Source organism: Neofelis nebulosa, chromosome 2 (genome assembly GCF_028018385.1).
Source record: "Neofelis nebulosa isolate mNeoNeb1 chromosome 2, mNeoNeb1.pri, whole genome shotgun sequence".
NCBI lineage: Eukaryota > Metazoa > Chordata > Mammalia > Carnivora > Felidae > Neofelis > Neofelis nebulosa.
Window position 1 is genome coordinate 117,698,415 of NC_080783.1, and position 15,220 is coordinate 117,713,634.

The 15,220-nt window shown below is 44.9% G+C and overlaps 2 non-coding genes across 2 annotated transcripts; one reads left to right on the forward strand and one right to left on the reverse strand.

Annotated features, from left to right (window-relative positions):
* Nucleotides 1-234: 234 nt before the first annotated feature.
* On the reverse strand, nt 235-306 carry TRNAQ-CUG (transfer RNA glutamine (anticodon CUG)). The gene has a single exon. It is a non-coding gene; the product is annotated as a tRNA-Gln (tRNA).
* Nucleotides 307-10,384: 10,078 nt separating this feature from the next.
* Nucleotides 10,385-10,548, forward strand: LOC131505933 (U1 spliceosomal RNA). Its single transcript, XR_009258683.1, has one exon. It is a non-coding gene; the product is annotated as a U1 spliceosomal RNA (small nuclear RNA).
* The last annotated feature ends 4,672 nt before the right edge of the window (nt 10,549-15,220 follow it).

Consider the following 15,220-nt stretch of genomic DNA (forward strand, 5'->3'; position numbering starts at 1 on the left):
CCGCCGCCGTGGCTGCAGTGTCCGTGCGGAGTGCTCTGCCCTGGGAACCCGGCGCGTGGGTCCCCGAATCCCGAGGAGGCGGTGGCGGCGGAGCGCTGGGGACGCGGCTGCGAGGCGCCCAGGGTGGCGCGGGGCCCGCGGGACTTCTTTCCTGGACACAGAGCAGGATTCCCCGGTCGGAAACTGCGTCCCACTCGAAGAGTAAAAAAACCACCCTGTCCCAGTTAAAGGGAAAGGTCCCACCGAGATTTGAACTCGGATCGCTGGATTCAGAGTCCAGAGTGCTCACCATTACACCATGGAACCGCTACAGAGAGTAAGGTGCTATCCCTCACAAGAGGTGTGTAAATTATGGTTTAGCGTCCATATTCCCAGCGATAATCCCAAGGTATTTCTTCTACTGACCCAAGACTATAGTTGACCTTCCAGGGTGGTCAGCTCTCTTGCTGTCTCTCTGCAACCCCCACCGCCCCCCCGGCCCACGGCCTTTGACTGATTTCTGTCCTGTCACATGCACCTCAGAAAATAAGGTAAACGTGCCCTGGTGGGCCTTGGGTGAGGGAAGAGCTCATAAACCACATATTCTACCACCGTTTACCCAGAGTTTCCTGTCCAGAGGTGAAAGTTTTGCATATAGTACAGTGATTTTCGTTTTCCTTGCCTCCACCCTTTTCCCATTGCCCAGAGAGGGCAGGGGATTGTCAGAGCAAGACTTGGGTCTTCCTGGGTCCTTGACCACATAGCATCCATCACGCACCAAAGCCACTGCTGACTCCTATATGTAATCTATAAAGATGTGTCAACAGTGGAGTGGTATTGGGAGGCAGGGGAATTTTCCTTTAATTTTTCATACACTTCTGGGTTTTGTTGTTGTTGTAAGTTTTTCTTCTATTTCTGTATCTGTTAGAGCTACAACGTGAAGTAATCAACCATGCTTTAACATTGACCTAAAACACTCAGGCACATCAAACCAAACTCATCTGCCGTGACTCAAAATCGACCACATACCATCGAGGCCACAAGGCAGGGCTCTGACTCCTGTACAGTCACAGATGGTTCTTGGAGAGTTTGACCAAGTCCGTTCCATTCCAATTTCTCAATATATCATGACCTGGAAACTGCACGCTTTTAAAAAAAATCGAAGATGTATCAAGGTGCCCAAAGAGAACTCCTGACTAGGCCACAGGGAATGTGTACCCACAGTACTTACGCACAGTACTTATGTACACAAAATACCACCACACTAAATATTTACATGTGTAATGGATATAAATCCACATTACATCTCAAAATAACAATCTGTATATTTCATTTCCCCTTTACCTCTTTTATTTTATCCCCAAACCATTTTTTCCCTCACCCCAAAACACAGAACAGAAAAAAATTGACATCGAAAGGAAAAAGTGGCTGGCTAGACCACAGAGTCAGAAAGATGCCCAGTGCTCTGGAAGATGTATTTTGTTCCTAGAGACTGGATGAGGGTTGAATTGAGGAAGGAGGCAAAGAGGGCTACTCTTGTTATGAAGAGGAAGATTTTCCCCTCAAAGTTTGAGAAGACAGAACTTCCTTCTGGAAAACGAAAAGGTTGAGCAGTAACAGCACAAAGCATTCCTCCAGGAAAACTTTAAAAGGAGTCAAGGTTTATGACTGCAAGAAGCAGAAATAGACTCTGGCTGATTTCAAAAGGAAAGAAATTGGTTGAAAGGATGTTGGGAGATCACAGAAGGGCCAGGAAACCTGGAGCCCCAGGCTCTGACTAGGAGCAAGGAGAGAAACAAATGAGGTTGGAAATTGAGAGGGCAGAGAGACTGTCCTTTGTGGGGTGTGAGAGCCCAAGGTCAGAGGCAGGATGTGTGGCAAGGTTGGGGGGAGGCTGTGGTGTTGGAGGCCAGTGATCAGAACTGCTGGAGAATGGAAGTCCCCCTCCTCCTCCTCCACCAGCTCCTCCGGCCTCTTCTATCCTCCTCCCATTCTACTGCTGCACCTCACCTCTCTTCCCTCTTCCTCTCTTTCTCCTTATCCCCTTGCCCCAGCCCCTGCCGCCTCTTTATTGGAGCTGGTCTATACCTGGAACCAAGGGTTGGTGGGGTTTCTTGCTCCAGCATCAATGGTAAGTGACTTTTGTTTCAAATGACGAAGTGATCAGGTTTTGTGCCAATAGTAGCTGATCACGATATGCATGCCTGTGCCACTGAGGCAACCTAGAGTCTCTTGCTCTGCCCCCACTTTTTTTTGGGGGGGGGGAGGGATGAACCCTTGGTGGAAGCCTGAGGAAAACACCTGAGAAGTAGCAAAAACCTGCTTAACATAGGAGCCTCTGAGATTGTAAAACGTCATGATAGCCCACACTTGGCCTTTAAGACGTGGTTAAAATTTCAGTGACTTTCCCCTTCACAACTTTTATGGCTGCCATCTTTCCTTTTCAGTATCTGCCAGAGATGACAGGGTCTGTGTGTATGTCCCTCCTCTGAGAGGTTACCACGCTTTGGACTTCAGTTTACCCGGTGATCTTGCAACTTAGGTCTCTGGCAGGCTCAAAACAGGCATGATTTTGTAGATCATCCAGCTTTATCTTCTTGTCTGAGTGGCAACAACTTTCTCTTACAACTCTCTATATCTTAAGTCCATGTGGATTACACTTGTTTTGTGAAACCTTTACCTTTTCATCTGCATCTGGACTGATTTGCCCTCAGTACAACCACATAAATTTCTTTAACTGATGACAGCTTCTCATGAGGCCTCATGAGCTTCTAATGAGGCTCATTAGGTGGGGATAATGAGCACCTTGGAGATCCCTGTATAACATAGGCCTGTATATTTAGTGCTGAACAGAAACCTTCCTACAGGCCAGTTGAAACTTATAATTATCATCCACAGCCATAGTTGAGTTTTTGTAATAGGGCTCTTTCTCCTTAATTACCATACTTGCCTTCGTACAAGTTGGAGATTGGGGTGATATTAGGTCAGATTTTCCAGAGGCAGTTAAGCGTTGCTGGGATTCCAAGTTTATGGTCCACATCAGGACTAGCAGAATGAAAATGACATTCTGGGCATGGGAAAAAGACAAAGAGACATAATGTTACATGGACACACCACATCTTTATCACCCTCAGAACGGTGGTCTCAATGAAAATGGGAATAGGGAATTGAAATCCTTGTTTTTCTAAGCGAGTGAGGTGAAAGTTGGAAAAACTGGCTTAGTTGTTTAAATGACTGTGTACTCAGACGGAATCTGAGGGTGCGTGAAGTGCAGACTTCACTGAAACAGTTCTAGGATCTGAAGGTGACGAGAGGAAGCAATACTGAAGCTTGGTATGTTCTACTTTCCAATTATTTTTCATTTTGCCTGATTTTGTGGGCCCAGGCCCACGTCACTAAGGAAGGCAATGTCAACGTAAAAGACATGATACTCATTCCATTAAATTTGATAGTGCCTGTTCCTAAACATACTTTCACTTGCCATTATCTAGTCAGATTAGTGAACGCAACCTGATTCCTAGGTACATTAGTCAGTTCAGGCTGCAGTAACAAAATACCACAGGTTGGGGGGCTTAAACAACAGACATTTATTTTCCTCAGTTTTGGAAGCCAGAAGACCAGAGTTGGCTTCTTTTTTAAAAAGTTTATTGATTTATTCTGAGAGAGCGAGCGAGTGGGGGAGGGGCCGAGAGAGAGAGGGAGAGGGAGAAAAAGAGAGAGAGAATCCCAAGCAGGCTCTGCACTGTCCGCACAGAGCCCAATGCACGGCTCCATCTCATGAACCATGAGATCATGACCTGAGCTGAAACCAGACGCTTAACCAACTGAGCCACCCAGGTACCCAGGTGGCTTCTTTTATTTATTTATTTTTTAGTGTTTATTTATTTTGAGACAGCGTGAATGGGGGAAGGGCAGAAAGAGAATCCCAAGTAGGCGTCAAGCAGGCTCCACACTCAGTGCAGAGCCCAAGGCAGGGCTGAATCCCACGACCCTGAGATCATGACCTGAGCTGATATTAAGAGTCAGACGCTCAACCAACTGAGCCACCCAGGTGCCCCTGAATTGGCTTCTAATGAGACCTCTTTCTGGCATTTGGAGAAGGCTGCATTTTCGCCGTGTCCTCCAATGGCCTTTTATTTGTGCATTGAGAGATCTCTGGTATCTTTTCCTCTTCTTAAATAGACACCAGTCCTATTGGATTAGAGCCCAGTTCTTATTACCTCATTTAACCATAATCTCCCCCTCAAAGGCCTTACCCCCAAATACAGTCACTTTGAGGGGTAGGGCTTCAACATAAGGATTCAGGGTGAGAGTAGGGAGCACAGTTCAGTCCGTAACACCAAACAGGGACAATCCTATGATTCTTTATCTGTCAAATCCTGTGATGCTTGCCTGGTGATGGGGCTAAGTGTTAGCAAGGCTGCTGATATCGCTTGTGCTATTAGAAAAGCAGACCTGAGCTGGAAAGCATGGCCACACAGAAAAGACTGTAGGTCAAACAATAGAGCACACGGTTGCAGGGACAAGAAGCAGTTTTGCTGGGGTGATGAAGGGTAATAGTGAGTGGTAACACTCCTATTTCTACCCTTTGATGCTGGACCCATGGATCCTGGCTATGGGAGAAACAGCACCGCATACTGGATGCCAATTCAGAACATGTACAGCCTCCTGGAGAATCTTGCTCAGCCCTTCAAGGTTTTGCAACCCAGTTGACACTATAACTGAGTCTTCAGAAGGCCGTTCCACTGGTGTCTCAAGCCGGCTGCTTCAGAATGGTGGGGATCATGGTAAGACTAGTGAATCCCACAGCCAGTGCTGCACTCTATAAATTCTGTGAAGTGAGTTCCGTGATGAAAAGTGCATTAGTTTCGGGCACCTGAGTGGCTCAGTCAGTTAAGCATCTGACTTTGGCTCAGATCATGATCTCACAGTTTGTGGGTTCAAGCCCTGTGCTGGGCTTTGTGCTGAAGCACTCTCTCTCTCTCTCTCTCTCTCTCTCTCTCAAAAATAAACAATTAAAAAAAAAGAAGTGTATTAGTTTTCTTGGGTTGCCATAACAAAATACCATAGACAGATGGTATAAATAAACAAACATTTATTTTAGTACAGTTCTGGAAGCTAGAAGTCCAAGATCATGGTGCAAGCAGGCCTGGTTTTTGGTGAAGACTCTTCCTGAGCTGCACCTGTGTGTGTGTGTGTGTGTGTGTGTGTGTGTGCGCGCGCACGTGCGCGTGTGCACAGACACACACACACAACTCATACAAAGCCAGTTCTGTCTCTTCCTCTTCTTATAAGGACACCAGTCCTATTGGGTTAGGACCCGACCCGACCTCATATAACCTTAGTTACCTCCTTAAAGACCCTATCTCCAAACAGTCATGTTGCGAGTCAGGCGTCAACACATGAATTTGGTGGTTGGGGGCGGGGGGCAGGGGGCACAGTTCAGGTCATAACCAGAAACAGTGCTGTGTGGAATCGTACAAGGCTGGGTAAGTCATTCTATAAGTGCTTGGATGGTGGGTTTGGCCAACATTGTGTGCAGGGAAGGCAAATCTGTGTTCAGAGTAAGTGTCTATTCCAGTAAGAACAAAGGAGTGTGCCATCCATGATGGAAGTGGCCCAATGTAATCAATCTGTCTTTTGGTAATTGGCTGATCACCCTGGGCGATGGTGCTGTACTGGTGACTCAGTGTTGGTCTGTGCTCCTGGCAGATTGGGACGCTCAGCGGCAACTGTCAAGGTCAGCCTTGGTGAGTAGAGGTCCATGTTGCTGAACCTGTGCATAAACTCCATCCAGGTCACCATGGCCACTTCGTTCATGCGTCCATTGGGTGATGACAGGCTGGCTGGGGAGAGGCCGACTGGTATCTGCAAAACAGGTCACCTTATCCACATGGTTATTAAAATCATCCTCTGCGGAGGTCACCTTTGGGTAAGCAAATATCTCGGTGTTTTCACTCCATCTGAGAGGTCTGTCCACATACTTCTTTCCAAGGCTTCCTTGTCACCAACTTTCCAAACATGTCTAGTAAAATGAACAGCCACGTATACTACTCAAAGCTCTGAACACTGGAGCGGTTGCCCTTCACCGCTGTCCTTCAGGGCTGTCCTGGAAAGCAGGTGCAGGGCTCCAGCTGTCCACTTTTAGGTGGAGCCTGTATATCATGCAGAACCATCTGTGAACCAGGCCCCAGGTTTCCCTTTCTATGGTAACTGTAGGGAAGTCCCCATGACACCCCACGCGCAGGCTGTGAGAGAGAAGGGAGTGTAGCAGGAATGGGGACTGCAGGCGTGTGTGACACTTCTTCATGTGGCTTCCTTGCACATTCAGGGCCTACTTGGACCCTATTTCTTATATACCGCTTCAGTTCGATGACGGAGTGAGCTGCTCATTACACTCGTTAATGTGACAAAAATGTTCAAAGGTATAGTATACATGATGCCCCAAGTCCCTGCCTTTTGTAAGTGCTTGACTAGGAGTTTCCAATGATAGTTTGCCTATCTCTATTGCCACATCATGCCATGGACGATGTTTCCGTTGTTTCTTTTTTAAAATTTTTGGTGACTGCTCTCTAGTTTGCAATATACATTTACAACTAATCTAAGTCAACTTGCAAATAACACTAAAATGTTCCACAGCTAGTGCAGGTCCTTATAACAGATGCGGTTTGAGCCCCACATTGGGCTCTGTGCTGACAGCTCGAGCCTAAGCCTGCTTCAGATTCTGTGTCTCCCTCTCTCTCTGCCCCTCCCCCACTCACACTCTGTCTCTCTCTCTCTCTCTCTGTCTCTCTCTCTCTCACAAATAAACATTAAAATTTTTTTTTTTTTTTTTTTATAAATCTTTTTTTCAACGTTTTTTATTTATTTTTGGGACAGAGAGAGACAGAGCATGAACGGGGGAGGGGCAGAGAGAGAGGGAGACACAGAATCGGAAACAGGCTCCAGGCTCCGAGCCATCAGCCCAGAGCCTGACGCGGGGCTCGAACTCACGGACCGCGAGATCGTGACCTGGCTGAAGTCGGACGCTTAACCGACTGCGCCACCCAGGCGCCCCTAAACATTAAAAATTTTTAAAAATTTTATAATAAAGGACTATAACGAACAACTGCTCACAAATCTGATAACTTAGATGAAATGAACCAAATCCTTGAAAGACACAATTTATCAAAACTCACACAAGGAGAAATTGGCCATCTGAATAGGCCTAAATTGAATCCATAATTAATAAACTTCTGAAAACAAAACCAGACTTCAATAGTTTCACTGGTGAATTGTACCAAACATTTAAGGAAATGATACCAATTCTCTACAGTATCTTTCAGAAAATAGACAAAGAAACATTTGCTGACTCATTTTATAAGGCAAACTTTAATACCTGTTTAAAAACTAAATTCAATCAAGTACATTTGAAGATCCAATTAACTTTATTATTAAACAATTCACGAATAGGGGCGGCTTTCCATCTCGCAAGTCAAGGGGAGCTCCATTGAGTTTAAACAAAAGTTTTTAAAGAAGGAGAGAGGGCATTATAGAAGAAATTGGGAAGAGGAGAGGAGGAGGAGGGAATTGGTGAACAAGGAATGTATTGGGTTTTTTTTCTTAAAATTTTTTTTAATGTTTTATGTACTTTTTTTTTTTTTTTTTTTTTTTTTTTGTTTTGTTTTGTTTTATGTACTTTTAAGACAGAGAGAGGGACAAAGCATGAGCAGGGGAGGGGCAGAGAGAGAGGGAGACACAGAATCTGAAGCAGGCCCCAGGCTCTGAGCTGTGAGCACAGAGGAACTCACGAACTGTGAGATCATGACCTGAGCTGAAGTCGGACTGAGCCACCCAGGCGCCCCAAGGAATGTATTGTTTAGGCAAGGTTGCCCTCCTACAGGGAGAAGGGGTCTATCAGTAAATTTCCTGGTATTGACCAGGAAACTCTGAGTTGACTGGTTAAAGATTACATTCTGGGGTGGGGTGAAAGTGCAGCTAGGTTAGGTATTAAGACCTCATTTACTGACCTGGGGGCCTTACCCTAAGTGATGCCATTCTGGGCCTGTGGTTTTCTTTTTAACAATTACCATCTTTTTTTTTTTTTTTTAAGTATTTTTTTTTTTAATTTATTTTTGAGACAGAGAGAGACAGAGCATGAATGGGGGAGGGTCAGAAAGAGGGAGACACAGAATCTGAAACAGGCTCCAGGCTCTGAGCTGTCAGCACAGAGCCCGACGTGGGGCTCGAACTCACAGACCGTGAGATCGTGACCTGAGCTGAAGTCGGACGCTTAACCGACCGAGCCACCCAGGCGCCCCTTTTTAAGTATTTTTTAAAGTTATTTATTTTTTATTTTGAGAGAGAGAGAAGACAGAAACAGAGAACATGAGTTGGGGGAGGGGCAGAAAGAAGGAGAGAGCGAAAATCCCAAGCAGGCTGTGTTGTCAGCAGAGGGCCCAATGAGGGCTCGAACTCATGAACCGTGAGATCATGACCTGAACAGAAATCAAGAGTCAATCAAGGTGCCACGTCAAATTCCTGTTGTTTTGATCAAACTCAATTACACTGAGAGATGTGATAAAAATTTAAGGCATTGGTACCACCCTCAGTTACCTCTTCGTGGTTCTCTGTAGCTTCTGTTGATCCTTTCTTTGGCACTTACAGGTCATGATGTTTTTGTTTAACATCTTTGATACCACAGATTACTTCCATTAGAGTTGGAGGATGATGTCAAGAACATTTCCCAGAAACCAAAGTAAGAACAAGGAAGTAAAAACAGACATTTAGTTTAGGAAAGTGGATGAGTTCAGGAGGTCCAAACATGAACCGTAGTGTAACTTCCCTCCTTGGTGAGTTCCAGGTAGAGACTACACCCGGTGGAATTGTCACCCAAACTTTATTTACAGCCAATAAAGAGATCACCGGAGAGAACTTCCAAAGCCTTGACTACCTGAGCAGGGGTAAGCAGGTTCTTTTTATTTAGGGTTAGGATGAATATTCAGAGTTTTGTCATTGCCTGTAAAGGTGGGCATAAGGTTATGCAGTCGTACTTAAAAACCAAGCATCCTAAGTGCATCTAATGTTACATTAGTGAAGACTTTAACATTTTAATGAAGGAGATGTAATTGTCTGTCAAGGGCAAGGGGGTTATGGGCATGCTGGATGGGGCCTTGGGTTCCCTATCTCTGGTAAGGAATGCAGTGTCTTGGGACACCTGGGTGACTCAGTCAGTTAAGCATCTTGATTTCAGCTCAGGTCATGATCTCACAGTTTGTGGGATCAAGCTCTGAATCCGGCTCTGTGCGGACAGCGCTGAGCCTGCTTCAGATTCTCTCAGCCTCTCTCTTTGCTCCTCCCCTGCTCATGCGCACCCACCCTTCAAAAAAAAAAGGGGGGGGATGCAGGGTCTTACTTTTGAAATAGTAGTGGGAGTTTTTTTGTCTCTGATATGGTTAGGCTACTTCGTAGCCTGGTAGAGATCTCGGTTAGTTTTTGCACTCTTTTTTATTCATTCCTTTAAAATCCTTAACTACTGAAAATCTGGCATTTCTTTTTAATTCTGACGCCTTCTAGGAAGGTTTTTAAGAAGTGTGCTTACGCAAGTAGAGCCTGTAGGGCATCATAGATCACGGAAAACAACCGAGGGCCTAAAATGACTTCTCTTGTGTCACGAAAGCTACGTCTAGGCTTTCTTCTTCTGGGGACCCTTAGCCCCTTCTGCTTACAGAATAACATGAGTTCCAGAAAAAGACTAGAAAAAGAAAATTCAAAACACTCTCCCACACCTAAAGGTTGACAGTGAAAGGAATGAAATGTTCCATGAATGAAACTGAACCTTCAAGAATGAAATAGATTTCGCCACCCGTTGTGAAGCTTAATGAGTTTTAGTAGATATACTCAGTGTATATACACAGCTCTTTTGTAATCCTAACCGTTGCACTCTCCACCCAGAAAGGCATTGTTTGAAGAAAGGTGTACTGGCGTCAGCAGCCCGCCAGACAGATTCCCCACAAGCCCAAGGTTTCACAACCCACGACCTCTGCCCCTGCGGGAAAAGAGGGACAGGCCCTCGTCTCTGCTCGTGCCACCCCCGCCCCCCCATTGGCGGGCTGTGTGTCAGGGGAGAAGGGAGGAGAGGGCAAGGGCGGGACGTGGGCGGGAGGGAAAGGAGCGTTCCCGTGACGTCACGGATAGGGCGTGTGCTATGTAAATACGGGAGCGCAGGGGCTGCTGTTTCGGCAACTGCCGCTTAAATAGCGTATGATCTCGCGTGCTGTGGGAGCCATTCCAGGGCTGTTGGTTGCAAGCGCGTGTGCTGCGTGTGGCAAAGTCTTAGGGAGGCTCAGAGGTGTGTGGACGGAAGTGACCGTGTGTAGAGAGTGTCAGGCGTGAGAGGCTGTAGTGGGGCGGAGAGTCGGAAATCATACTTACCTGGCAGGGGAGATACCATGATCCGGAAGGTGGTTTTCCCAGGGCGAGACTTATCTATTGCACTCAGGATGTGTTGACCCTTGCGATTTCCCCAAACGTGGGAAACTCGACTGCATAATTTGTGGTAGTGGGGGGCTGCGTTCGCGCTTTCCCCTGAATTTTATAGTGCAAAGGGCAGGTTTACTATGTCTTTGTGTGTTTTTGGTTTGAGTACGGGTTTATGCCAAGTACAATATTTCTTAGGTATGTGATGGATGTTTCAATAAGACTTCTTGTTTTTTTAGTGGTTTGGGCGGTGGGCGTACTGTTGGTGTGAGTGTTCACGCAGGTTTTACTTTATCACAGTTTTCTTGGGAATACGATTAGGTCATTTGCTTTGGCTTTGACTTATGACGGTACTGGTTTGTTGTAGTTTTAACATTTTTTTTTGGTCTGGAGTTTTTGCTTTTATTACTTTTCTAAGCATGAAATTTGTTGTCAAATTGATTTCCATACGACACCCAGGGCTCATCCCAACAGGTCCCCTGCTCAATACCCATCACCCATCTTTTCCTCCCACCCACCCCCCATCAACCCTCAGTTTGTTTTTAGTTTTTTTTTTTTTTAATTTTTTTTTTTTTTTAACGTTTATTTATTTTTGAGACAAGAGAGAGACACAGCATGAACGGGGGAGGGGCAGAGAGAGAGGGAGACACAGAATCGGAAGCAGGCTCCAGGCTCTGAGCCATCAGCCCAGAGCCCGATGCGGGGCTCGAACTCACGGACCGCGAGATCGTGACCCGAGCTGAAGTCGGACGCTTAACCGACTGAGCCACCCAGGCGCCCCTGTTTTTAGTTTTTAAAAGACTTTTATGTTTTGGCTCCCTCCGTCTCTAACCTCTTTTTTTTTTTTTTTTTTTTTTTTTTTTCTTTTTCTTTTCCTTCCCCACGGTCTTCTAAGTTTTCTCAGGTCTTTATGACTTATTTCACTTAGCATAATACTCTCCATCCTTGACTTTTATTCAGAGTGTACTGAGTTCCAAGAGGTCTTCTAAAGGCTTTCGGTTTTTCTGAGGGCTTTCCTCATTCTCAAGTACTCTACTTGCTTCTTTGTGTAGTGGCACTCCAGTTTTTCTTGTGGTCAGGATCAGTCATTCCACTCAGGACCTTTCTGTTTGTTCCTTCTCTGTCGTGAGGAGCCCCAAATGGCCCCAGGGGCAGTCTCAACGTACACTTTAACACAGCTATTATGGCATTTGTTGCTGAGAGCATTTCTCTCAGGAGCTGAGACTTCTAGGGCCCATAGTTACAGAGGTGGGAGGGAAGCAAAACGTTTACTAGTGTATCCACCACTCCCATTTTGACCACTTGATTCCCAGACCTGGGAGAAACAGCACCATATACTGGTTGCTGATATAGTGTATATGTGTGAAATATCCAGATTCTCAAGGCATTGTCTTGTCATCCAGGTGGCAGTGAAACAATCTTCAAAAGCACATTCTGTTCCATCAGGCTACTTACTTCAGAGCAAATTTGGCGAGTGATCGGGGGGCGGGGGCAGCAACTGTCACATGAGTTCTTGGTCAGAAGCAATGCTGTGTGGAATTCCAGGATATGGAAGAGGCATTGAAAGTACACACAGATGATTGTTTTAAGCAGAACCACTGCAGGCAGAGAAGGCAAAACCATAATAAATGTATCTATTCCAGTGCCTCTCCCATGATGTAAAGGTCCTGTGTGATCAACCTGTGACCCACCAGCCTGGCTGATACCTTCCCTTCTTTCCTACTGGGGACTGGTATTATATCAGGAGCTGAGTTGTTCTTTGGTATTGGCTGTTGGGCCCTCGGTAGTGCTGGTTACCATTAGCCATGGTGAGTGGAACCCATGTCGCTGAAACCATGCATAATCTGTATCTTTCCTTGTTTGTGGATCCATCGGGCAATCCTAGAACTTCTATTTGATTCTTTTTTATGATTTTCACTTTTCGTGAGATTCTCTGTTAGAACACAGAGCACTCATTGACATTGTATATTCCTTTTGCTTTTCATATAATTTATATGTAAAAATATATGTAAAATATATAATGTATACATTGTGTATGTATTTTCAAGTCTGCTAAATCTACTATTGGGACATCTGGAAGTTGATTTCTCTTGACTGCTATTTTTTTAAAGTATGAGTTAAATGGGCTTCATCCTTTGTTTCTTTGTATGTCTAGTATTTTTTTTTTTATTGCTTCAGCACACTTTGAAAGATACATTTTAGAGACTCCAGATTCTGGTATCTTCTTCCAGAGAGTATCAATTTGTTCTACCAAGCAATTTGATTACTAGCCTATGACATTGAACTTGTGTAAGACTGGCTTTATGTTTTATTTAGGTGGATCTTTGGAGAGTCCAGGGTGTTTCCAAAGTTCTCTAACTTGATATGACTCAACCTCGAAACCCTGTCTCCTCTGTTAATCTTATCAGGGCTTGGCTTTAATATTTGCTAGGGAGAGTCAAGAGTAAGCCTTACACTAGGGTGTGGTTTTCACACCTAAAACAGAGCATTTCTGGAGTATCAGCTGAATGCTCAAAGTGGTAGAGTTGTTAAGTTGTTAACAAGGCCTGAATTCCAGTGTTGACAGCACTGATCTCTAGGATCTACTCTGTTTTCCATCTTGTAGCATCTGTAATCTGGTAAGCCTTGGATAATAGCTCTCTGTACTTGAGCTGCCCTACGCTCACCAAATGACCCACTGGGGACCCAACATGGACTTCTAAAAACTGGCATCTTCTGGTGCTCTGCTCTGATGATTCAGCTGCCCTAATTTTGATCTCTACCTTCTCAGCTCAGTGTGAAGACTGTGTTCTGCTGAGATTCCACCTTGCTGGAATCAGATCATTTCCCAAACCCTTTCTCAGGGAATCATAGTCTTGCCCTACTTCTGTCCAGTGTCTATAAACAGGTGTTTCACATATTTTGTCCATTATTATGGTTGTTTAAAGCAAGAAGACTAATCTGGTGATATTACTGTGTTATAGTTGTAGGTGCAAGTACTGAATTCTTGCCAGTGACTGTAAAATGAAGGATTTTAGTGGCGCCTGGCTGGCTCAGTTGGTGGAGTAGGAGACTATTGATCTCCAGGTGGTAAGTTCGAGCCCCATGTTGGATGTAGAAATTACTTAAAAATAAAATCTTAAAAATAAAATGAAGGATTTTAGGGGTGCCTGGCTGGCTCAGTCAGTAGAGCATGTGACTCTTGATCTTGAGGTCATCAGTTTGAGCCCCATGTTGGTTGTAGAGATTACTTAAAAAAAAAATAAAATTTAAAAAAGTGCTTTAAAAAATTACAAAAGATAGAATGAAGGATTTTACATAGATTACTGGTTTCTAAATAATTTTAATACTATTTTCCATGTTTACAAATGACCTAGCCCAAGGGTTTTCTTTTTACTTTATTAACAAATAATAAGAATGATCTGAGACTGCTGGACTCACTGTCAGCATGGTGACCCCACAGCACCGGAAGGAGATCTGGGCTAAGTATCCTGTTCTCTGAGCATATTCCCATGCTTTAACTTGACGAGTGGCAGGATACGCCATTCCCAAATCTGCCACTTCAACATAAGGATTATTTTGAGCCAAAGGTACTTGGGAAACAGCAGGTGCAAGATAAGCACTCTGACCTCCCCATTCCTTCCTGAAAGCAGGAGAGAAAACTCATGTGAAAGGTGCCCTCCCCAGACCAGAAGGAAAGAAACATTCTTGTCATCTGAGACAGGAAGTCAGGACCCAGAGAAACATGGAAAGACCTTGTTAAAATAACTCGTGTCTCCCTTTAATCTTGCCATATATTTTGCTCTCCTTTGTTCGACCTAGTACAGAAATACGTAGGCCTACTCACTTCTTTGAATTTTCATTTTCCTGTTGGACCTTCCCATTGTATATGTAAATATCAGTGTGCTTTTCTCCTATTAATCTGCTTATGTCAACGTAATTCTTAGACCCATTTGGAGTCCCCAAGAGGGTAGAAATAAAGTTTTGCCTTGCCTACAGACTCTCCTAGGACCATAAAAGAGAGGATTAGCAAAAGGCCAACTGTAAGGTGCTGGATCTGGTCCTGGTAGAGGGAACATAGTGTAGGCCTAGTACACCTAGTAGAAAATGCTAGAATTCCCAGAATCAGCCAGTTGGAAGAGAGGCTGCTTTGAAAGACAAAATGTTGGGAGGGGAGGTCCAGACAAACTGTCCTTAGTGGGGACCAGCCCCCAGAATCCATCTCTTTCCTCCCCTCCACCCAATTTTGTAGCTCTTCCTTCTGAATCTTCCTTCCCATTCCCCCCCTCCCTTCCCCCCCCCCCCCCACGTTTCTGGGGTCACGGAGTCTTTTCTCCCAAGCATGCAGATTTTAAACTGCTTTTCTACTGAGGACTCCTTTGGTGATCTGTGGAAACCTATGCACCATTCTTGGAATAAGTCTTTTAATACGTAGAATAAAACATTTAAAATTACAAAGGAAGTCAGTTACTTTCAAATCCTGTTGCCTTTGTGCCTTTTCCCATAGTTTGGTAGCAGCAGAGAGAATGAGGTAGCACCTGAGCTGGGCAGCTGAATATACGGCAACCAACCCCCCATGCCCCGACTCAAGACGATACTAGAGTTGGGGTGGTAAAAAAAAAAAAAAAAAAAAAAAAAAAAAAGGAAAGAAATACTTGGTTTCTGCCAGTCTCAGAGAAAGTGAATCGACAGGGCATCGTTATTCTTTACCATCCAAACTGAAAAAAAAAAGTAGTGGTTCCTGGGAGCCGAGTTCCCAGGGGAAGGGACCACGCGCCCTCTCGTGGCCACCACGGGAACCGCA